The sequence below is a fragment of the Acanthochromis polyacanthus genome, chromosome 2, assembly GCF_021347895.1.
Source record: "Acanthochromis polyacanthus isolate Apoly-LR-REF ecotype Palm Island chromosome 2, KAUST_Apoly_ChrSc, whole genome shotgun sequence".
Taxonomy (NCBI): Eukaryota; Metazoa; Chordata; class Actinopteri; family Pomacentridae; genus Acanthochromis; species Acanthochromis polyacanthus.
This window is the reverse complement of record NC_067114.1, coordinates 38201259-38226070: the sequence shown is the minus strand read 5'-3', so window position 1 is coordinate 38226070 and position 24812 is coordinate 38201259. Positions and strand designations below refer to the sequence as shown.

At 39.5% G+C, this 24812-nt stretch overlaps 1 protein-coding gene across 10 annotated transcripts in view; it reads right to left on the bottom strand.

The window, feature by feature from the left end:
• Window positions 1-24812, bottom strand: part of LOC110957844 (serine/threonine-protein kinase BRSK2-like) — a 213716-nt gene that overhangs the window by 89694 nt on the left and 99210 nt on the right. The window lies entirely within an intron of this gene.

Here is a 24812-nt window from a genome sequence, read left to right as displayed (position 1 = left end):
AATCTGGAGCCTTTCTGTGTGGAGTTAACATGTTCTGAATGTGGGTTTGTAATTGCTTTCTTACACAGTCCAAAGACGAGCATGGTGGGTTAACTGGTGATTTTAAATTGGCTCGAGGTGCAGGTGTAAGCGTAGTTGTCGTCAGTCTCTTTATGTTAGCCCTATGACAGACCAACTATTACATGGGATGGGCCTCTTTTACTGGATAAAGCAGGTATAAAGTATCTTATCCAGCTTATTTTCTCCTGACTAGATCCTTGTTTGTGCTGTATCTACACTCAGATGTATGTCGCTATGGGTAAAAGTGTCTGCTAAAAGAAACTGTAAATTGTAAATTGAAATTGTAAAGCATGGATGGAAAGTTTAGGTGCATGAACAAACCCCTCCATGGCTCATAAATAGTTATATGCATTGATATTGGAGGCTCGATCGTCCATGCACCTCTGATTTAACTAGTTTTTTTTATTAATGTATATGAAGGTGAGAACATTATTTTATCCTTACTTGCGTATATTTATTTGTGTGTGCTTTTCATTGTTGTGTTAACAGGAAAATTGCCACTGGGACACCTTAATAAAGAGACTAAATATCTTTTTTTCTCCCGGATAACTAAAAATAATTTTATTTTATTTTATTTTTTGTTTTACAGGAAAATTTTCAATGTGTTGACATTCCAGACAACCTCATCTCTTCATTATGCTACCAGCTTGTTAGCTTGTTGCTAAGTGGTTAACATCAGTGGTTTACAAAAAGAGAACTTTCCCATATTTATCCTTCAGCGTTTATTTGCTGTTACTGATGATGTCTATCCACTAAGACAAAAATGTGGGTGGGACCTCAGAGTGACGATGGACAGAGAATGAATGATGAAAACGCACTAACCTGAAAAATGACCATTATTGGATCCAATAATGGATCAACCAATATTTGATTTTAGGAAGCTTGTACTGTTATAATGCAGCTCTAATTAGTTTATTTAGTTAATTTATACTAGTTTTTATTTATTTGCTCCTCCATTGAAAATATAAAGAACCAAGAACAGATCCCTGAGGAACCCCAAAATTGGGTGCTGCCTTTGCTACTGGGTTGATCCTGTCACTGTTGCTGCTTTCAGTTGCTGTTATTACTTTGGAAGGTGTAAATATGTCTAACTTTGATTTCTAGACATAATAGTAATGTCCATATTGCCAAGCAGGGGTGTTCTTATGGGAAATGTTACCATTTAAATGTCAAGTATCTGGTGCACGCACTCTGTCATGTTGTAATCAAAAGCTTAACTGAACAAGGATAGGTCATAATGTAGCATTAAGCTAATGCTTCCTTCAAATTTGACCCATCTGTTCACCTTTTTTATGAGTTTAATTGGCCTCCGCTACGCTACACTGTATCTGCATGAGGAAATCAAAACAGCTGATGCCATTTGCAACCACAGTGACCAAGAACGGGTCAAAACATAGCATCAAGCTAATGCTACGGTCAAAACATAGCATCGATCTAATGCTATGGTCAAACCGTAACATCAAGCTAATGCTGTCTTCAAATCTGAAGGCTCCACCTTCCTTCTTTACAGTGTGTCTGCTGGATGTTGAGTATCTGGTACATGCATTTTGTCATGTTGTAATCAAAGGCTGAAGTAACCAAGAATGGGTCAAAACATAGCATCGACCTAATGCTGCCCTCACATTTGAAGGCTCCACCTTCCCTCTTTACAGTCTATGATCTGTACTCTTTGGATTCCTAGGTGCCGTTCTTTCCCACATTCAGACGAACGCTCCTGTCTGGGATGGATGCAGGTGCAGCACATCATCCTGCTATCAGATCTAATTACGGCTGTTTCCATCTCCTCGTGCAGACACAGTGTAGCATGGCAGAGGCTAATTAAACTCATGTACAAGGTAAACAGACAGGGAGCCCCGACCCTCCCGGTGTGAGCCGTGACACTGACATTTATTAAGCTCCATTATGACCCATATGGTTTTTTAATGTGTGGTGATAAAGTGTGTGGGGGTTGGCGGAGAGTTTAAACAGGTGAAAAAACGCTGCAGAGCTTTTTTTCTCTCTGTTGTCCCGGTTACACTGATCTCATCTGAGTCCTGTCTAGTCCTGAACCGCCGTCCAACGCTCACCTCAATTATCTGCAGCTCATCCTCTCTGCAGAGGCGAATTAAGGGGAATGTTTCCCGCTTTGTTCGCTGTCATTAAAGAGGTATTAACATATAAGCTTTTATTAAGTTGGGTCATGTATTATGCAGACTGCAGCAGACAAAGAAGTGTGAGCTTTGATTTAAATTAACTCACAGATGCTTGATACTTCCATGTAAAGCAATTACTGCTAAAAAAATATACTAGTGCATTGGACCAGTGTGAGAGTAAATATATTTGCCAGTATCTCAGGAGCTGCACTATTTATATCCACTGCGAATGTTCATGATGGAAGATAAAAAGTCTGTGTGTGGATGTCAGAAGACCCAAAAATAGTTTATTTACCATAAATGTAAAGTTTTTGTCATTGAAAATGATTTTTTAAGGTGCAGAAAAACTAAAAAAAAAACAAAAAACAAACAGGTTCTTGTCTGGTGATTTGACAGCCATGATTTTAATCATTTTAGATCAGCTAAGTACTTGCTAAAGCTGAATGAGAGTTAAAGAGATTAAGTACAGCGCATTAATCAGCCTGTGAGGACACTTAAAATAATAATTTATGTTCCTCTAGAGGGATCAATTAAATCAATCAGTCAAACGTTAGTTAAATAGTGCCGTTCGTACAAGTTAGTACAACTCAAGGAGCTTCAAAGATGAATTTGATGAACTGAGGAGACAGAACAACTCTATATTCAAGTGAAATAAAATGTTAAACTATAGAAAATAAATTACAAAGACAAAATATTGATGGAAATATACCAAAAACCTGAGTAAAGTAGCAAGATAAATGAGAATAAATAAAATAATTTGAAACACATAAGTAACATATAAATAAATACACACATATAATAAAAACTAGATAAAATTCACAAAAATGACAAAACATAAGTTGTAAATTATTAAGTAATTAATATTTAAATTAAAATAGCTAATAAACTGTTTAACCAAAGTGAAAACAGTAAAAAAAGATGAAAAAAATACAATAGATTAATAACATGATAAGAATTTTAGATGCATTTTTTAATTTGAAACAGCTTATAAAAGATTAAACAATTTAGCAGAATAACACTGAAACATATTTTAAATATTTCTAATATTAGCAGTTATTATTAGTCTCTATGTTCTACAGTTGTAATTTGGTTTATGGTTTGCATTGCTGTGCTGTTGCTTCAGTGTTCATGATTCTATTTCTTACTAGTTTTATTACTTTGTCAGCCACCTGTAAGACACTTTAAACTTCATGAAATACAGTTTGACTGTCAGGTCAAAGGTACTGACCATTACATGCCTTCTAAAATGTCAATACCGTAAACCAGTACTTATATGAACAGCTGGCATAGATATCTGATTTGGGTATTTGCTGAAATATTTTAAGCTGATACTACAGAAACATTTGAGTTTGGTATCGATAATTATAAACTTTTTCTACGTGTGCTAAATGGAAGCACATGTTAATGAAAAATGTGTTGAAAGACCAGAAGTGTTTTTCTGAACTGTGCAAAATCTATACAAATATTGATTAAATCAGGCTGCAGATGATCAGAAAACCACAGAGAATTTAACAGCCTTTGCTGCCAACTCACGGTTTTCAATATTCTGTGCTGCAAACTCAGTTCATTTTCTCAGAAAGTCGACACTTAGCACCAGACCAGGCTCATATGTAGCAGAGTCTGGCTCCTGTGGAGACTTAATCAGGGTCTCAGGGGTGTAAATGACTCGGCTAAGCCTCCTTCCTGGATCTCTCCTTCAATCTGAGCTGCAGGAGAAGCTCTTTTATCTCCACTTTAATATCCCTCCTCCTGCATGGCCAACAAACCACCACACAGAGTTTCTGCCTGTTAATGTGAATAAAAAACATTTCTCAACAGTTTTAATGCTGGGATCAACAACTGATATAGTGATATTTTTAAAAAAGCTGATAAAATAATAAAAAATAAACTATGTTAAATGCTACACAAAATAAATTTAAAAGACATACAAACATATTCATACAATGTTAATAATCAGATAAAAACTAGATTAGAATTACTGGACAAAATAGATTTTAAAAAATACAATATGAGCAAAACAAAATAAAAATTTGAATATAAACTGGAATAAATAAAAATAAACAAACACATTACAAACACATATATATAAATTGATTTTAAAAAAAACTAAAAAAAATTTACAACATTATAAAAGTAATTATAAAATAAGTTACAATACTGGATTAAAAACTACATAATAGTTTACAGAAGACTTTTTAAGGCTCACTGGATAAACTAAAAAATTATTTCACAAAAAAAAAAAAGAAAACACTGATATACAGCTTTTAAAATGCTAATATGAGCCGGTATTGTATTTTCATTGTACAGTTGTAGCTGCAGAAATCATACATATGCGCTTGGTGGTCTGCTTATCATTTCTATATAAAATAATCAAGTTTAAATGACTCTAATGTGCTGTGAACACTAGTTTTTTGTGTTTATTTCTAATTCATTAAAGCTCTTCAGGCTGCTGTGGAACATGTAGTGCTTCTAGAGAGAATGATCTCTTAGCCTTTGTAACCAGTCGACTGGTTGAAAACAGCCTCAAAGTAAATTATCTACAAAGCACATTTTCCTCACATCAGAGCCTCTGCAGATGCTACACAAACCCACCTGTTGATGGGATACAGTGCATCAATATTATCTCAGTGGTTGAAGACGGCCGTTAAAATGCTTTCATTGCTGCTTCACAGACATGATACGAGTCTGAATCTCTCTCTAAATGCCGTTGAGTGTAAATTACCATAAACTTTAACCACTGCACTGCTCTCCCCATCTGTGAGTAAATTATGCTGCATCTACAGCAGGATGAGCTGATCCTTAGATGGATCATTACATGTAAATGCAGAGAAGTGTGATATGACTGGGTTTGTGCTCCAGATTTCACTAGAAGAGCACCACAAAATGCAACATTATTAGCAACACTGAACTCCGGAGGCATTTTCTAATCCATCAGTCAGATTTATTTCTCCTCCACCTATGAGTTTCGGACACGTAAGCAGCGAAAGCAGAGTGTGAAGCGAGACGGCCGGAGAGGATTGATGGTGACCTGAGACCCGCCATACGGACGATGAGTCAGACCTCACAGCACTAAATGGTTTCTTTCACACTGAATCAATTTCTCGACACGCCTCCAAACACACTGACTGAGTGACTCATTCACAAGAGCTAATCTGACACACTCTCCTCCTAAAGTAAGAGCTCAGAGTGCACATCCTGGATAAACACACAGACTCGCTGCTGCAAAGGAACTCCACACATTAACAAACTGAGCATCCAGACAAAAAGTCCATTCATGTGCACAAATCAATCACGCAGCTAAAAATAGCAGTCAGTCACTGTCATCGAGACTGTGACAGCGCGTGGGCTTCACTGGAAAACATTGTCTGGTTAGATGTGCATCATATGTTGCTGGTATGTGTTGCCTTTTTACAGAAAATGCACAGGAAGCCATTTAAATGCACATTTCACTTATAATCTCATCACCATCCCCAAGAAATTACATTCCTAAACAAAATAGTTTTTGTTTAGAATCTAGTTTTCTGTTGGCATAATAAGAAAACACAGTTTTCAATGAAGATAACATTAAATGAATCACAAATACAGTCTAGACATTGTTCATGTTGTAAATGACTGGAAAACAGCTGATTTCTAATGGAATATCTCCATAGGGGTACAGAGGAACATTTCCAGCAACCATCACTCCTGTGTTCTAATGCTACATTGTATTAGCTAATGGTGTTGAATGGCTCACTGCTGATTAAAAAACCCGTATGCAGTTATCTTCTTCGTTTGGAGCAAGATCTTACAGCAGAAGGTGTAAACAGTTATATCTCTGGGCAGATGTTAGTCAGCCAACTGACTAAGGTCTCATCTGCACTAATCAGACCATAAACCCCATTTGGATGGCGGTATATGGGGCAAGATGTTATCACATGGTCTGCAGTCTGCTCCTCTGCACCACACTCACATGCCGCAGAGGAGGCCATACCCCATTTATGCATAGTTGAGCGGAAAAGGCCAACACCAGTTCGATGGACTCAGGCGGGTCTAGGAAAGGATATTCCAGGTGGTGATGTGCTGGCCTCTGCAATGAATCCACAAAGTCTGGAAGAACTTTCTTTCCATTTCGTGTTCCATTTGTCGTCCGCCCAGCTTGCTGCGTTACCGCCTGACTGATTTGCAACATTCAGCAGTTCCAGTGCAGCAGGGACAAATGGGTGTCTCGACTTGAGCTGCCGAAGTCCTCTAGGTGGAGGAGAATGGAGACGGTCATGCAAAAGATGACCAGGTTCCAACGCTCGGCAAGCCAGAGACAATGTGGCTCTCTTGCGGCGAAGCTCAGATGGTCGGATGCCGGAAAGTATATATAAGTCGACCGTTGGTGTGGGACGAAGGCATCCAGTCACTAAACACAAAGCATCATTGATCGGCTTATCTACAAGACGATTGTGAGCACTGCAACACCAAGCTGGTGTGCAGTACTCAGCAGCAGAATGGACCAGAGCTAGGATGGCTGTGCGGAGTGTCTTACCGCCAGCGCCCCAGCTCGAACCAGCCAATCGCCTCAAAAGCCCGACGCATGTTGTAAGCTTTTTGCGCAGTGACTCTTAAGTGTTGGCAGTACATGAGTGCTCTGTCCAATTTAATGCCGAGATATACAGGCTTAGTAGAAAATGGCAAAGAGCGTCCATCAACAGTTACGTTAAGCGCGCATTTTGCCTCCCTGTTGTACAGATGGAAGGCTGCCGTTACTGTTTTTATTGCGCAGTTATATTAGCACATGAATTAAAGTGTGAGTTTTCACAGAAAACATGAAATTGCCTGGGTGACCCCCAACTTTTGAACGGGAGTGTATATGTATGTTCACTGAGAATGTGCAGTATGACTTCTTCTTTGTAGTACTAAAGAAGTGACATCATTATTACATGTGTCTGTGCGTCTGTTTAGGCTCTGACAGCATTTTATTCATGCCAGATTCAGGCTAGTGGAACTTTAAAATCCGATTTTGAAGTCGGGTCACATCGCACACAGGGAGACATTCTTCTCATTAATCTCAGACATGACTGAAAACATGACTGTTTTCCCATCTCACATTACTGTGAGATGGGAAAACAGTGCTGCATCAAACACTAAATATCTAGACCCTGGATGTCAGAGGGAGCAGAGCACCACCTGACATGATCTCCTGGAGGTAGCAAAATGGAGACTGTGGAGCAACAACTAGCCATAATTCTAATAATCTGCTGAGGAAACTAGACAGTTACAAGGACAACGCCTCTCATTCTCGCACGATACATCACATCAGAGCACGATGCCACGGGAGGGTGTTTCTAGCATCAAACTGAACTTTCTGCAGGAATGACAGTTGAAATAGTTATTCTGAACGATAACATTACTGTCATTTCTAATCTTATTTTTCTCAGTAGTTTAATATCAGTTTCAGTATCATGTGTAATACTCCAATCCCATGTGCAATATTTCATTATATGTTACTTTACCACTTCAGAATATTACTTTGTACTTTTTTATTCTAGTCTCATTTTCGCTTATTTACAATGTTCAGCATTGCTTGGCAACAGTGTCCACTACTCCGGACAGTCGTGCAATTAACTGATGTTAATTTAAACATGTTTGATATTATTAAGGGCCAATGGGCCTGCGAGGAGAGGAAATAAAAGACTTAATGTGTAAAAATTCCACTATACTAAATAATCTGGGGTGATTTCATATATATATTGTTCATTAATATTTTATTATTTTCATTTATATAGCAGTTTAAAAAATGTTTACAAAATGCTCTGACAAATAAAGCAAAAGAAGAAAAACGGCAACTTGAAGACAAACGGAAAATTGTAAAATTAGGGGGAAATGAAGATAATGTTAATACAAGGAAACAAAAATAGAAAATACTAAATAAATAGATATAGAACACACCATAAAAACATTTTAACAGTATATTTCAGATAAATACAAAAATAAATACAATAGAGTCAAAAAGATATTGAGATGCTGTGATATAACGTCTATATTAATAAATGCAAACAAAATCTCTAAAAACTGCCATGACATTAAAGGTAAGTCTATAAAAATGGATTTTAAGAAGCAACTCAAAAGAAGTCAGCGATTCTGTGAACCTTATCTCCTCGGGCAGGTGCTTCTAAATCTGAGCAGCCCTGATGGCAGAAGCTCCCTCACCTTTAGATTTAAGCCTCGACAGCCAGGAGGTCCCAGCTGAGGATCTGAGGATCAGACGGAGCCGCCAGACCAGATTCTCCTCTGATTATCAGAAGGGTAAAACGGGGGGTAAATCAGGTTAAAACTCAACTCCGCCTCCAAAAATTATGTCCCTACACAACTAAACTGGATTCATTTTGAGGGAAAAGTAACTTTATTTTGAAATAAACACAATTAAGAATGCAGTTTATTTGCATAGGAAGGCAATTCTGTATGGACTGGGTTGTTGAACCCAACAAAAGGTTGGAAAAAGACACAGAAAAGGTGAATTATTGACATTAAAATTTAAATACAAATCTCTCCTTAACTTTTACTTTTGTTTTTGTTGTGCAGATCACCAGCAGGACATTTCCTACCAACTCAAATATGATTCATAAATGTAGAACTTTACTGCTTAAGGCTAATTTTCAGGTGACACAAACTCTTGACAGATTTGAATTTGAAACTTGCTGCATCTTCATAGAACATGGCGACTATTCGATGTAAAAAGGCTCAAAAAGAACCAAAAAGAACACAGATGCTGTCCAGAATAAATCCAATTTTGCAGCTTTTACTCACTCAGACTAAGATGGCATGTTGTGATCATGAAGAACTTTAAAACATGCGAGGATTCAAGAATGTAGTGGCTATATTAACTTCTATAATCCTGGGGTGACATTGAGTTTTCCACTGAAGCCTAAATTTCCCAGCACTTGTCTCTTGGCAGGTGTCACGTTCACAACCTGCTGGTACAAATCTTCCTCCGTTTGAGGGGCTCGGCGCTCCAGATTCACGCCTCCATGCCTGATAGCGCCTCTTAATGAATTATGAGGATTGACTCTGGTTACGGCGCGCTGCCTCCAAATCTCTATTTAATTGAAACACGATACGGGGCTGAGGGGCACGAGGGGCGATAAATTGGAACATCCACTCAGTAATCAAACCGCCATCTGTTGCACTGACGTCTTAGAGGAGACTCTGCTGTCCAATCACAATCACACAACCACACCAACGCTGTCCAGAGCTTCACCTGATCTGACGGAGGAGACAGAACATCCAGACGCTCTGTGAAGCAACGCAAAGCCATTCAGAGGAATGACGGGAAGAACAAGTAAAAGTGAGAAAGTGGGAGGTACAGAGACAAGAGGACAGGATGATGAATGAGAAATGAATGAGGAAGCAAAGAAAGGAGGAGAAATAAAAGATAAAGAAAGGAAAGGAGGAGAAAGAAGATGACAGCATGAGAGAGAAAAGTAGAACAGGATAAGAAGAAGTGGAGACAAAAAGAAAAGTAAGGAAAAGAGGAAAGGAGAGATGAGTAAAGAGTCGAAGGGGAAAGAAGAGAAAGGAAAATGTCAACCAAGCTAAAGAACAGGAGACAGCAGGAAAAGAAAAGAAGGGAAGGAGAGGTGAGGTGAGACAGAATGGAAGAGAAAAATGGAGGTTATAAAAGAATAGCTGAAAAATCACAACAGACGCCTGCATTTCAGTGGGGAACGCCTTCTATACCGCTGAGGCTGCTGGGTAACTACCAGGCTTCATGCCCAGTTTTTCAGGCCTCGACGTCTGCAGACGACTGAGATGAAGCCAACAGTCTCCACAGAATCCCAGACCTCCAAAGAATCGACAGGCTCCACAACTTCCTCAGCCTCCGCAGAATCCACGACCTTCAGTGTCCACAACTTTCAGCCACTATAACCTCAACAATCATCAGCCTCAACAGCCTTCAGCCTCTAAAGCCTCCACAGCTCTACAGCCTCCACAATGTCCAGCCTCCAGTCTTCAGCATCCACACCTTCCAGTCTTCAGTCTCTAAAGCCTCAACGCCTCTAAAGCCTCCATAACCTCCAGCCTCTACACTCTCTACAGCCTTCAGCCTCCACAACCTCCAGACTTCAGTCTCTACAGCCTCCATACCTACCACAGTCTTCAGTCTCTAAAGCCTCCATACCTCTAAAGCCTCCACCACCTCCAGCCTTTACAACCCGCAGCCTCTACAGCCTTCAACCTCTGAAGTCTCCAGCCTATAAAGCGTCAATAACCTCCACAACCATCACCTTCAACAGCTTCCAACCTCTAAAGCCTCTACAACATCCTAAACCTTTAGCCTCTACAGCATCCAGTCTTCAGCCTCAAAATTCCCCACAGCCTCCAGCTTCCACACCCTCCAGTCTCCATAATGTCCAGCCTCCACAGTCTTCAGCCTCTAAGACCTCCACAGAATCCACAAACTCCAGCCTCTACAATTCTCAGCCTCTAAAGCCTCAGTAACCTCCATAACTATTACCTTCTATAACCTCCTTAGTAGGGATGATAATTGATAAGAAATTATCGATGTCAATGCCATTATTGACGCCACTTATCGATTCAATTCCTTATCGATTCTCTTATCAATGCCTGATAGGTTGTTGTATATGGAAAAAAGCAGATAATGTACGGCTTGTAACAAAAGCTTACATTTATTTAGTTTACTGCATGTTTAAGAAGCAACAGATAAGAATTTCACGGGAAATCAACAAAAACATCCGCTGTGGGCTCTAATCTTGCGACAACTGCACCCACGCAACTGAATACGGCAGGTCTCGCGAGGCTTCTTCTTCTTCATTGGTTTTATGACGGTTGGAATCCATCACTTTGGTGCATTACCGCCCCATTCTCGCAACGAGATTAGTGACAGAGTTCAGTTTGGAGAGACAGAACATTTTTTATTTATTATTTTTTAAAAGAATGACATACGGGCAGCAGTGAATGTCCATAGGTCTGTATTTGCCCACCAGCTCTCTGGGTCCAACGTTTTAATGTATTAGTAACGTGTGTTAACGGTCGTGCGTGGAAGCTAGCCATATCATGCTAGCTCTGAGATGGAAATGAGGGTGGCGTTCAGCTGACTGTGGTCTCCAGCAGAGAAAAAGGGGAATCGCAGATGTAGCACAGGTATGTATGTGAAGTGTGGCAGAGTGCAAGTCGTTTTTAGAGTTGTGGTTTGGAGGTTGTTAGTTGGGAAATTCGCTGACAGAAATTGCGACGGCAGGATGAAGTGAAAGCAGTAAGGGCAGTGAAAGTGACGTCAAGGCATCAATAACGGGAACCGGTTCTCAAAACGGCATTCGATTCTGGGAAATCGATCCATTTCTTATTGATGGCATCGAGGAACTGGTTCTCGATTATCATCCCTACTCCTTAGCTTTCAGCCCCTACAGTCTACAGTCTCTAAATTATCAACAGCCTTCAGCTTCTACAGCCTCTAAAGCGTCCACAACCTCCACAGCAGCCTCCTTGCTGTGCGGCTGCATCAGACAGAGCACATTACCAACAATCATCCGCACGGAGGCTGGCTGATGTGACGGTGAGTGGATTAAGGTCAGCAGTGAATCATGGAAAAAGGGCAGATGCTCTCTTGTGCGGCGGATTGCAATCAGTGTCCTTTCACTCATCTGTCGTCTACTCTGTCGCCTCGCTGTCGCTCAAAAGAGGTGAAGACGTCCAGAAAGACGAGCAGCTGAAGGTCCGACAGCTACAGAAACACTGTCGAGGCTGAGAGTGTAATTTTCTCCGAGGACAAGGGAACAGTCATCCTGAACTTTGGAAAAATCACTTTTTTAAATGCCACTTTTGTCTCTGTGCTTTTACAGTAAAAACCTGAGTGTTTCTTGCTGTCCAGCTGCTGTAATACAGATATGGGCCATTCATTAACAGCACTCTGCCTGCAATGGAAAATTACAATTTATCGTTTGATTTTTATTGTTTTGACAATTCTTGGTTTCAAAAACAACTTTTTAATGTTGCAGCTAACACTATGTACTATACTCTAGTGGAAAGAAAAAAACTATCTGCAAGCAACCAATATGTTTCTTAAGTTGTAGATCACACGACACTGTGTACACCTTTAAATTGTAGAGCAATGCAAACTGTGAAAGTTGATTACAATTTAAAGCGATTTTTTTTTAAATAGTGCTGCTCATTTAGTTCAGAGTATAATTTGCAATTCATCATCTAAACAGAGAAAAAAAGTAAAAGCTCAATTGCTCAATTGGTAAATTAAATCGTATTTCTGGCCAAGTTTTTCATTTAAATGCAAATTCAAAGAAAATACACAACTGCTTTATTAAAAAAAAATGCATGTTATTATGTCATACCAAACCATTCTCTCTATATTTTCAGGAAGGGGGAAGTAATTTGTATTTTAATCTGCACGAGACAATGAATAATTGTATTATTCTTCTAAAAAGAAGCTGAAATTGAAAGATAAAGCAGCGACGGACAGCTGCTGTTCATCAGGTATCAGGTCTGAAACCAAACAGAGTCGCTAATCGGCACAGAGGGCTTGTTAATCCATCAAATAACACAAACACTTGCACCGTCTTGCCACAGCAGAATAAACACACTTTAAGTCAGTATTGACACCATTAACACAACCAGCCAGACGTTGAGGAGATGAAATGAGTCCGGTCAGGCATGAGGGCGCCCAGTTCGACCTCTGAAGAGCTCCGACTCACAATTCGCTGCACTTCAGCTGCAAAAAGGAGATTTAATCACACACACTGACACACACTCCCTTTCCACATGCTGTTCCTGTATTTTCATGCTCGGCACACAAGTGTTCCCTCAGGATTTACTCAACACATGAGGCGAAGTGTTCTGTGCAACAATCCAAAATGCTACGCTGCTGTCGTTTCACTCTGAAGATTCAGTGTTTAACAAGCTGCGGCTGTAATTAACCAGAAAGTACGACTCAAGTTTAATTCAAAACAAAAACAACAGATTTCTGAATCTTCACTGCTGTGAACTGTGATGGTTTGTCTTTCACGTTAAAAATAAAGGGCTTTCAAGAAAGTAATGGTGTGTTTTAGAGTGATTAAATTTTACTTTTTCTAAAATATCTAATCTTTTCAAAGACAGACAGTGTTAAATTATCAGACTCTTCCTCAGGCAGCTGGTCTGGTTGCGTTAGTGAATCGTTCAATCGATTTTTCAGCTGAAATTGACAAGAAACAATCAGACTAGAGCGAGAAAATCCAGTTTTAATCATCTTTAGCTTCGGTTTTTCAGAATTTATTGCTCATATGAAGCTACACGGGCAGCTAGTGTTAAAACGAGATTACTTTTGCAGTTTTTATGGTTCAGCCCTGGGCGTAATTTCACTACTTTTACTTACAAGCTCTCATCTTGGTCATGATAAGGGGGAGTCATACATGTTGTACCTTTTTTTTCCCAGAACAGTCTTGGCTTTCCAGATTTTCCATCATTTCATAGGATGATTCTTAGAATTTTTCTCATATTAGTCTTCAAATCATGACCAAAAATGAATAAATATTTGAGAGAGGAGATTGTCTGGAAACAACAAAGATGAAACTTAGAAGTTTGAAAAAAAAAAGTTCTTGGAGACTAATGGAAATAACTGACGTTATTCTATTCAATGAAGTGTTCACATAAAGTGCTTGAGTGGCAAACCAGGCAAATGTTTGTTCCCAAACGGCCACAGCACAGAGAAAATGCACTTGTCCTTTGAGCACAGAGCTTAAGTCATTTGCAATGAAGAGCAAATCCATTTTTTTTTCAGTTTATTTTTTTATGCAAAACATTAAAGTAGTATCATCATTAAGTCTAAGTTTGACTGTCTATTTTGATAAGCTGTCGACTGGCATCAAGAAACGATGTGGACTTTGTGATTTGATCTGATCTGTCTTCATAATAAAATTACTGCAGTATGCACAAATATGTAAGAAGCACACTTAAAAAGTTGTGGTGTGATACTAGCAAAACTAATTATAGATAGATACTGACATACTATATCTTCTAAGTGGTGAGTTCAGGAGTAATTCCAACCAGAATAATGAAGAAGAGTCGGACACAAAGCTCTATGCAGGTTGTAAATGTGATTAAATCTGATGCTAAGTTGCTTTTTTCCGGCCGTCATTTGTTTATTGTAGGTTTCTTACTTTCAGTAAGGTATTGTATTTACACCTTACTGCTTTCTACTTTTTGGGGACTGCATATCTTATGTTATTTTTTCAATTTTGTATAACTGCTTTTTCTCTGAGCAACATTTGGCACAAGAATTTCATTTTTGATTCATAAAGTTTTATCTTATTTTAGCTAGCAAAGTTGGAAAGGTCAAGTCGTCCAGTTTCATTGGATATACGCTACACATTACTACAATAGATAGTTTGAGAGTAATTTAATGGAGAATAAGTGCATCTTTAGGCTCTAATGATGAACTAAACCTACATAAAAATAAACTCACATTTCAACAATATGTTTTTGCTAAAGTTGTGTGTAATTTCAGTTTTATGCATGAATGAATGATGACAAACTTCTTCTTCTTCTTCTACTAATGGGTCATTACTACAAGTGGAAGACAAGATGACAACTGTACAAACACAAAGTCCATGTCAGTCTATGACATTAGTGTGTACTATAGAGACTCCACTGCTGATAATGAGTCCTTGACCGAGCTGTAGCGGTTAGCCGCCATGCTAGCAGCTCAGGTTCCCACCTGTGGTTCCTCTAACGAGGTTCTCCATTAGTGCAGCGAGGCTCTGGTGTAAATGCCAGGTTTGACATGTGGGTGCCAGGCGGGCGACACCGAGGCTCGTGTAAGGTGCTGATCTCTGAAGTCGAGCTATAAATGTCAGGCTGCTCATCTCAGCAGCAATCTCACACACCCACACACACAGAGGTGGTGGGTGTAGGAGGCTTGTTGGAATACACACAATGCCGGACACACATGTTCGTATCATAATCTGCATGTCAGCGCATGACAAAGGCAGAGATATGTGTGATAATAAGTTAATAGTGAGGACATGTCTGGGCGAAAGAAGCAGCTGGAAGCTTCAGGAAAATAAAGTGAAAATCTGAAGGATTAAACTCTTCCACCACTTTGATCAAAGCTGAAATGTGTCTACAGCTGTTGGATGAATGCTGGAGCAGATAATCACACTGGACGGACGATGATCTTAAACACTTTGATGATACCCTGACTTTTAAACTGCAGCGCCACCAGCAAGTTCATCCCAAGACTGGACAAATAATCAATTTTAAATCAGAACTGAATCAGTAGAAACGATGCAATTAGAAAACCACAGGGGCTGCAGTTTATAATAAACGGCATGTAGCAGGTCTGACCCAGTTTCTAAACTGTCCAGTCAATGGTTTTACAAATTGTTGCGGTCTTGAGGGAAGGTTGTGTTAAAATTACATGACATGGTTTAAATTCATTAAATAATAACAGTAATAATAATAAAAATATCTGTCATAGAAATTTTATATGAGATCTGTTCCCTAAACTGTTCAGCTTTAGTTGAAATTTTTGAACGCAGCTTAAAACCTGCCTCTTAAGTCTGCTGAATGATGAGAATGTTTTTTGGCCATGATTGTATTTTACTTTATTTAATCATTTATATTTTTGTTCACTCTTTTTACTATTGCTTGCTTGTGTCTCATTATTTTATTTAGTTTTTCAAATTATTTTGAAATTATCATTATTAGTATGAATTTTTTATGATTTTCCATTTACTTTTTCTAGTGTGCTGCTTTTTTCTCAGGCTGTGGAATTAATCAAATTTTATTTTGCGATCACATTTTTGGCTTCACGTAACTGAATGACTTGATTAACTGTGATGTTGATATTTAAAATGCTCTGTTCCAATTCAACTTGGGTAAATTTGACATTCTTATTTCATTTTTCTTAAACTAATTTTCCCAGTTCCCTGCGAGCCTGCAAGTGAGACGTTCATGGAACATCAGTAAATTGTGGCGTCTATCGATAAGCAGCTGTTGAACAAGTGAAGCGTCCTGGTGACGTTTTATTTAGCCAATAGAAGATGTATTGAATCTAGGTGAAGATATTTTGATGTCTTATTTTGATGCAAATGTTTGTACATTAACAAAAATGTAGCACAGCATGGAAATAAAAGCAACGGTCTGTTTATTCAAATGTAGAGGAAGTGCAATAATTCAATGATTCCTCTCATTTTTGCAATAATCACGCAGCCTGTTTTATTTATTTAAACTGTTTTGTTAGGCGATCAGTCAACTATAAAGTCTCTAAATTGCTCTAACCTGTATGAAGGATATTACACAAAGAAAGTCTGAATAACTGGAGAACATATCCGTAAGACAACATTGTCTCCATAATCTAAAATGATGAGTGCTACAGAAAAATAGCTGATTTAAGTTCAAGTACTATGCTATAGCTGCAGAAAGAAATTATAAAGATAAAAAAAAGCAACTTCTGAGTCTTATTAGGGACTAAGCAGTAAAATGTCAAGGCAAGCCATGTCTACTTCTGCTCCTGACAGACAGTAATTGCAATTCTGAAAGTTTTTGTCCAAGAAATAGAAAGATTAGCTGTTCAAAAAGATTAAATAAACAATAAATTCTGCTCTTTGTTCCCCTGAGTTCAGTCACCTTTTCCTCTCTGAGCAAACAAACCAGACAGTGAGCGTTTAGCACAGCCAACGGAAAAACTTCTTGTCTGTAAACTGCATCAGTCATGGATAAAGATCTGAAAGCAAAACAAAGTGCATTTGTATGGAAATGATTTGGGTTATTCCTTTAAGAGATTCCAAGTGTAACAATGAACAAGGGAGATGTAAATGCGTCTTGTATCGTGAACAAAAGACACATTCATATGCAAAACCACAACAGAATACATCCAACGCTCCACAAACTTTGGGATAAAAGCAGCCAAAAAAAATGGAAGAGAAAAAAACAGAAAATAGCATATCTGAAAATGTCAAACAGAATGGGACAAAATGGGGTCTCTTCAAAATGCCAGACGAAGAATCAGGAGGAGCAGAGCGACAAACATGCAACTGCTTTAAATCCCGTCTGGATTTGTTGTTGTTGCTTTTTTAAAATATATATTTTTTAGATGGCTGCTGAGACTTCATTGTGCGAGAAGACAACGGCCATAACTGGAGCCAATAGCTGCCTGTTGCCATGACAACAGGACCCCGGCTTCTTCTAAAATAAGACAGAGGCGGGAAAGATTAGAGGAAGCTGCCGGGGCAACCCCCCAGACAGAGGAGGGACGGCTGGCATCCGAAAGCCATGTCAGCAGGCAGGAATCATCTCAGTCGAGTGGAACACAGGAGCATCTGCTGCCCACGAATCCTCCGTTCACACAGAACTGGAAGCACAACAAGCCGATCGCAGATTATCTGATGGGGATGGAAGAGAGAAGCTAACAACAGACTAGAGTGTTGTGCTGTCACGACACTAAAAATGTTGCTGACAAGGACTTAAAAAACCTGACACCACTGCAAACGCTGAGGAAAAAGAAAATGAAACATGCAGCTTTGTTTCAGAAACACTGCAGCAGCAGTCACTTATTTAAACATACGTTCATGACATCCTCAGCAGAAACTTCATGTGAAGAAAGTCCAGTCTACTAAATATCCTTTAACTCTAAACACACTCTCTTAGAAAGATTTTGGCTCAAAAACTTCAGTATTTATGCCTTGGATGTATGTTGCAACCCAGCTTTAGCAGCAGGAAGTATCATCTTTAGACATTTATCTAGCGAGTAAAGGGGCACCATGACAAAGTTTTCTGTGGTGCTTACTGACCCCGAACAAGCTCATATATGTTAAATACCACCATTTTTACATTTTAAAGCTTTGCTACAAATTCATGAGACTAATATTTGAAAATATGGCGACTAATTTACATATCTATGTCAGTATACGTGACATTCCTGAAAATCCTGCAAAAACTGAACTGCTTCCACTTCATACAGATGAAGCTAAAAGACTTCACTGTGTTTTGAAAACATCTGAGATCACAACATAATATAGGAAATGACCGCTAAAGCTGATGGATGTTCGTAATGCACAGTTAATAACATCCTTAATGTTAATATATAACAATAATAACGTTTCCAATATGTTTGACTGCTTGTGAGTCCTGCATAGAACACTTATATTTTCATTGTGTTTCCAGACTAGGACTTTAATTATTGATTATTTTCAGTGTCAATCAACCTGCTGATTATTTCACAGAATAATTAAGGAGTTATTCGGTCAATAAAATCACAAAAGGGTGAAAAATATTGATCAGAGTTTTCACAAGTCCCAGAAAACATCTGCAAATGTCTTCGTTTTGTCCACAACCCAAATATATTAAGTTTACTGTCACAGAGGAGGAAAGAAACCAGGAAAAATGACACTTAATTGAGAATTAAATCGATTAATTGATTATCACAATATTTGCAGATTAATGTAATTGTTGACAACTAATCTTGTGCTCGTCGCAGCTCCAGTTTTGCTAGAGCTGCTCAGTTAATTGAATTACATATTACAATCGCAATTTTGGCTTCACATAATGGCTTTATCAGCTGTGATATTGACATATAAAATGTTCTGTTCTAATTCAATTTGGATGAATTTGACATTAGAACTTCTGATTTAACTTTTCTTAAACAAGTTTTTGACCACAAATGCGTGATAAAGCAGTTGTTCGGTCAATAAAATATCACAAAAGAGAGAAAAATGTTGATCAGAGTTTTCATAAACCCCAGAAAACATCATCAAATGTCTTAGTTTGGTCCACAACCCAAACAAATTCAGTTTACTGTCATAGACAAGGAAAGAAAGCAGGAAATGTTCACATTTACACTAAGCTGTGATTAGAAAATTTTGATTTAAACTGATCAATTGATTAATGTAAATAATCTTGTGATCGTTGCAGTTCCAGTGAAATTTAAACCTAATTTACAAAAACTCGTGTCATTCTTTGCTTCAGAAACACCTCAGAGGTGGCAATGACGCAGAGAAACGCTTAAAAATGCAGATTGAGCATTCTGACGGTGCCGATCAGCAACAAGTTCATCACTCATCCCAAATATATTAAGTTTACTGTCACAGAGGAGGAAAGAAACCAGGAAAAATGACACTTAATTTAGAATTAAATCGATTAATTGATTAATTTGCAGATTAATGTAATCGTTGACAACTAATCTTGTGATCGTCACACAACACTGATGCTCTGTACAAGAAGGGCCAGAGTCGCCTCCACCTTCTGAGGAGGCTGAGGTCCTTCGGAGTGTGCAGACCTCTACTAAGGACTTTCTACGACACTGTGGTAGCCTCTGCTTTCCTCTACGCTGTCGTCTGCTGGGCCCCAGGCAGCACAGAGCGGGACATGAAGAGACTGAACAAGCTGACCAAGAGGGCCAGCTCTGTCCTGGGCTGCCCACTGGACTCTGTGATGGATGTGGGTGAGAGGAGGATGTTGACCAAGCTCTCATCCATCATGGACAACAGCTCCCACCCACTGCACCGGACTGTAGTGGAGCTGAGCAGCTCCTTTAGCACAAGACTCAGACACCCTCAGTGCAAGAAGGAGCGCTACCGCAGGTCCTTCATCCCCACTGCCATCAGACTGTATAACACTACGGTGTAGTTGTTATTATGTGCAATATTTATTATCTTGTTCTTGCACTTTCGTGACTTTTGCACTCCTCTGTTTTTTGCTTCTAAGAGCCCTGTAATGTTAAATTTCTCCTTTGTGAGATTAATAAAGTCTATCTTATCTTATCTTATCTTAACTCTGACCTTAAACGTGCAACTAATTTCTCTCACGGTCTCCAAAGTGACTTAAGTTCTTCTGGCAGCTTTCAGCAGACGTCACTGCACTTGACAGCCGAACGCTCGTCACAGTAACATCAGTGTTAACAACCAATTAGCTGCCAGTGGAAAGTGAACAGTGAAGGCGGTCACAGTGTTCCTCCATCACTCTGCTCATTAAAGGACAGTTTATCAGCAGAAAGTAAAGACCGACGGCCACACGACGTCCACCAACGCACATGAAAACACACATATACAGAGCTGAAAATACAGCAAAGATTTACAGACTTCTGGAAATGAGTTCCAATTAGTCTAACCTGCAGCCCCGACACTCTCAAAGTTCTTCCTCTGTGTAAAAGTGTCGTTTGTCGTCCTATAAACCTCCTGTAATGAGCCTGTCCTGTCATAAAAAAACGTCTTTTCATGACGGTAATCCAGTTGAAATCGCTTCTAATTACACACGCTGAAATGTCCCGACACTCTGTAAAGTGTGTGAGACAGTGACAGAGTTTAGTAAGACAGGAAATGGTGCTGGAGCCTGTCAAATTAGGTTTTTAAAACATGTTATGAGAGAGCAAATTTGGGAAATGAGGCTCCTATCACTGCGATCAGACAATTCCTCCAAGTGTATTTCGCAGAAAATGACTGTCAGGTTTTGTATGCTTTATGAGCAGAGGAGTAAAACATGAGCACTGTGCAGGTAAATCTTTATTTTAGAGCAATAACTGAATAAATGACTAGAATTTCAAGAGGGGCACATTGTTTTGAGAAGCACAAAGAGAATGATCAGATTTGATCCTCTTTCAGTTCATAGTTTTGCTTTAACAACCACAATATCACTGTTTGGGCTCAGTCTCACCACTGTAAAAGTTGCCAGCACCAAAAAATATGCATTTATTTGGTAAGAATAGATGGTTCCTGAAGAAGTTGATGAACACCAAATCAAAGCTAAAACAATTCAACATTCATGAGGTCACCAAAACATAAAATATAAAAGAAACTGTTTGTTGTACATTGACTTTTTGAGGTAATAGATTGTCAAGCTTTATTGATTAGATTGTTATTTGCTACAAATAATTTTTAAGGAATAGCTTTTTCCACATTATAAAACATATGTGTTTATCGTTGCTAGGAATATCAACATTTGATGAGTTTTATGGTTTTTGCTGGCACAGGTTTTCAGACCACCTTTTATGCCACTTTCTCACACAAAACAGTTTCATTGCTAACCTTTTTGTTGCTTTTGACTGCCTTTCGAAGAGATGGAAAACCCTAGCCTAGCCGCGCTAGACAACCCACGGCATACCCACCCTCCATAAGGCTCGAGGTTGGATGCTCCTAAAACTGGCCGGACGAATCACCATGAAGTGTAGAGTCAGAAGGCGGGCGCAACTAAGTGACGATAGAGGCGCAACGATTCTGACAGAAACAACCGGAAACAACTAGCCAAGCCGCGCTAGACAACCCACGGCAACGAATTTAATTCTCTGCCAGGGTCGACAACAAAAACGACAACAGTCGTTGAGCTCCATGAGCACCGACTCTGAATAATCTTTCTGTTAACATGTCTGCAATATACTTGAGCTTCACCCATTGACTGTATAAATAAGGCTTCACCGAACTACCGCATCCTCTGATTTCTGGCGCTCTAGGTGTCACAGCTCCCTTCTCCTCTGCCTTGCCTGTCTCCCATCCGCTCCTCTGCCCTGTCTGTCTTGCCTGTCTCCCATCCACTCCTCTGCCCTGTATCTTCCCCTACAGCTCAGTGCCTGAGTGGAGTCTAGCTTCTCAGCTGACTCCACTCAGGCAATCAACCACCTCCATGGCTCCCGGACGTTGTTTTCTCCTGCCTCCTCACCTAGGTCAGCTGTCTGGGATCCCTGCCGTCCTCCTTCCCCTCCGGCTCCCCCCAACCCAGTCATCACCGGTTTTTCCCTGCCTGGACCTCTCCGCTCCTGCCTGGACCCCTCGCTCCTGCCTGGACCCCTTCTGCCCCTGCCTGGACCCCCATTCCTGCCTGGACCCCTTCTGCCCCTGCCTGGACCCCTCGTTTCTGGCCAAACCCCCCACTACACCAGCCGCTCCTGCACCCTGGACTTTCCCCCCCATCGAGCCACCATTTCACCTCCAACAATAAACACTTTCATTCCAGCCAGCCTTGGTAGTGTGGCTCTCTGCTTGGGTCCACCCGCTCGTTCGTGACACTCGGAGCCTATTCGTTGCGCTGATTGGTTGTATACCTACCCAATTGCTGCAGAGTGATTTGATAGACAACCTTTTAGCCCGCCTCCCTCCCTGTTGAGCGTGCCTAGACCCTTGCGTCTTCAGAGCATGGGTCTAGTGCGGCTAGGCTAGGAAAACCCCACAATTTGGCAAAATTAGGTATTACAACAGCAATGATAGCAGAGCTGCAACAACTTGTAGTTTAAAAAAAATCAATGCCATGTAAGACTATTGTATTTTATGTGCAGGTCTTTCCAGTGGACATTATAAAAAGGTTAAACATGCATTTTTTAAATAAAAAAATAGTGAATTATCCTGATTGAACCACAGTCTGTGAGAGGTAAAGAACACCACTGCACTAAATATTGACTGAAATGGTTTGTAATGGAGTTAATAATCAGATATAAACTATGGTGTTGGGATTTTTTGGTTTCTGTCATTTTTGGATAATTAAACACAACATTAAACAACAGGAGGATTAATGGGAAGTTTCTGGTAATAGTGAGGCCTCAACATTATTCCTTCTTCTTCCTTTTGCTTAATCACACTGATGACCATGCCTTTCCAGTTTTCTCTGTCATACATTGCATGTAGTACAGTGTTAGAATTCGATGTATTTGTCCAATCTTTGCTGTTGTCAATGTATGTCATTCTCTGGTGACCTTTTGCTTTCTTCCCTTCTATTTCGCCTGTTTCCGCAAGATCCTCTTTACTATTCCTCCTCCTCATCCTGGGCATGACGTTGAACTGCATTCAGTGACAAGGCTCACCTGTGGGCTTTGGGGAAGGTGGAACAACCCCTTAATTGTCATTGTTCTCAGGTCCACTCTGACCCAGAGTGGTAGGACCTGAAAGGGTGGCAGCTGTGCATCTACGGGTAAATAGACGGCAGCAGGCAATGGCAAACCACCGGTGTATGGTGCCAAGAAAAACCGTGCTAGTCCAACCAAAATCTAGTCACCCTGAGTACTGCGAACTAAATTAGATTCACCTCACATTGCATCAAAGACAGATATGTGACAGAAAAATAAAACCCAAACTACCGACATGAATGAAATGATTGTGTTTTTATATAAAGTTACAAATGACGTCAGCTGAGCAGAACAAGACGAACACTTCCAGCCTGAAACACTCCAATCCACCTGCCTGCACATGTGACTCATTGAGCCTGATTTAGCTGCATCCACCTGTTTGTTTGAGCAGGAAAGTGAAGTGGTGACGGTATTAATAAGAGGCACAAAGAGCAGGAGCCTGGCTGCAGGTCTGTACCGAGCTGCACTCAGCTCAGTGTGAGTGGGTGACACAGCGACAGGTTAACACTGTACCTGCATCACATTCACATCTATTTCCTGCTCCTGTGGGTGTGGAAATTAATGGCAGCCAGAAAAAGTAGTGAAGTGACTCTGAAGGACGGACCCTGGAAACATGCTTTGCTTTCGAAGAGAACAAAACATCCGACACCGAGCCAGGAGTGCAAAATATTTGTCCACAATCTGTTTCTGTAGATTTAGAAATGATTTAACTAAAATTTTAAAGATCCGGGATTTAAAGGAATGATGTTAATAATTTTATTTATTCTATGTAAATTCCATTAACTATTTCTGGCCATTTTTGTTTTCTCTCACATATTTCTTAATGTGAGCTCACTTTTTTTTTTTTTTTACTGACTATGAAGTTCTGTACCTTTATGGAAACTAAAAACACGCCTAGAAGTAGAGAGAAGTCATAATATTTTCTGTAACATCTCACAGTTATAATGACATAAATCAGCTGAAATGATTTTATTTTATTTATAATACTGCTGTTCTGAATGCAGTGATGTTGCAGAAGAGTCAAATATGATAATACTAATTAAAATTCTTTGATTAAACATTTTACAAATAGATTAAAAACCTAAAATCACCATGTGCAACATTTTTCTAAGTGTAAACAGGTGTTTCCAATACTGGAAAAAATGAGGCTCCACATGCTATAAATATTTAATTATTTACATTTTTACAGCTTCAGTTTTTCCACACTACTCTACACATCAAATATGAACTCAACTTGACCTTCTGTGTAACATTTTTGAGCCACGCTGCATTTATTTTATTGCTCAGATATATTTTGCTTTGCTGTCATCGTCTCTTGTCTCCTCTCTCCTTTCAGTTCACCTGAAAAATCTAAAATCTTTTGTCACATGACTGTCGGTCACAGCTGGGTCAGTCAGGCTTCTCAGTTGCACCACGGACTAAAAAAATGTGTTATTTTTCACAGTATCTGGTGCAAACAGTTGTTTTCTGCTGAATTTTATAAATGAGACAGAGAACAAAGGGTGTTTCTGGAGCTGATAAATGCTATTTTTTGAGATATTATGAACAAAAGCTTTCCTTTCAAACCTCCCGGTGGGTTTGGGGGGTTCAGAGGATTAAATATTAATGATTAAATGATATTTTCTTTAATTACCATGAACACAAACACTGCAGTTTACTGCGACTCCATCCAACATTCGCCATTGTGCTGCCATATCACTACTGCAACAACTGTGGATTAATCCGCTGCCAAAAATAGTCCCCAACAAATTTCATCTTGCTTACCAAACATTTGATAAAAACTACAGCTGTTATAGGAATTTATTGAACTCTGCAAAATT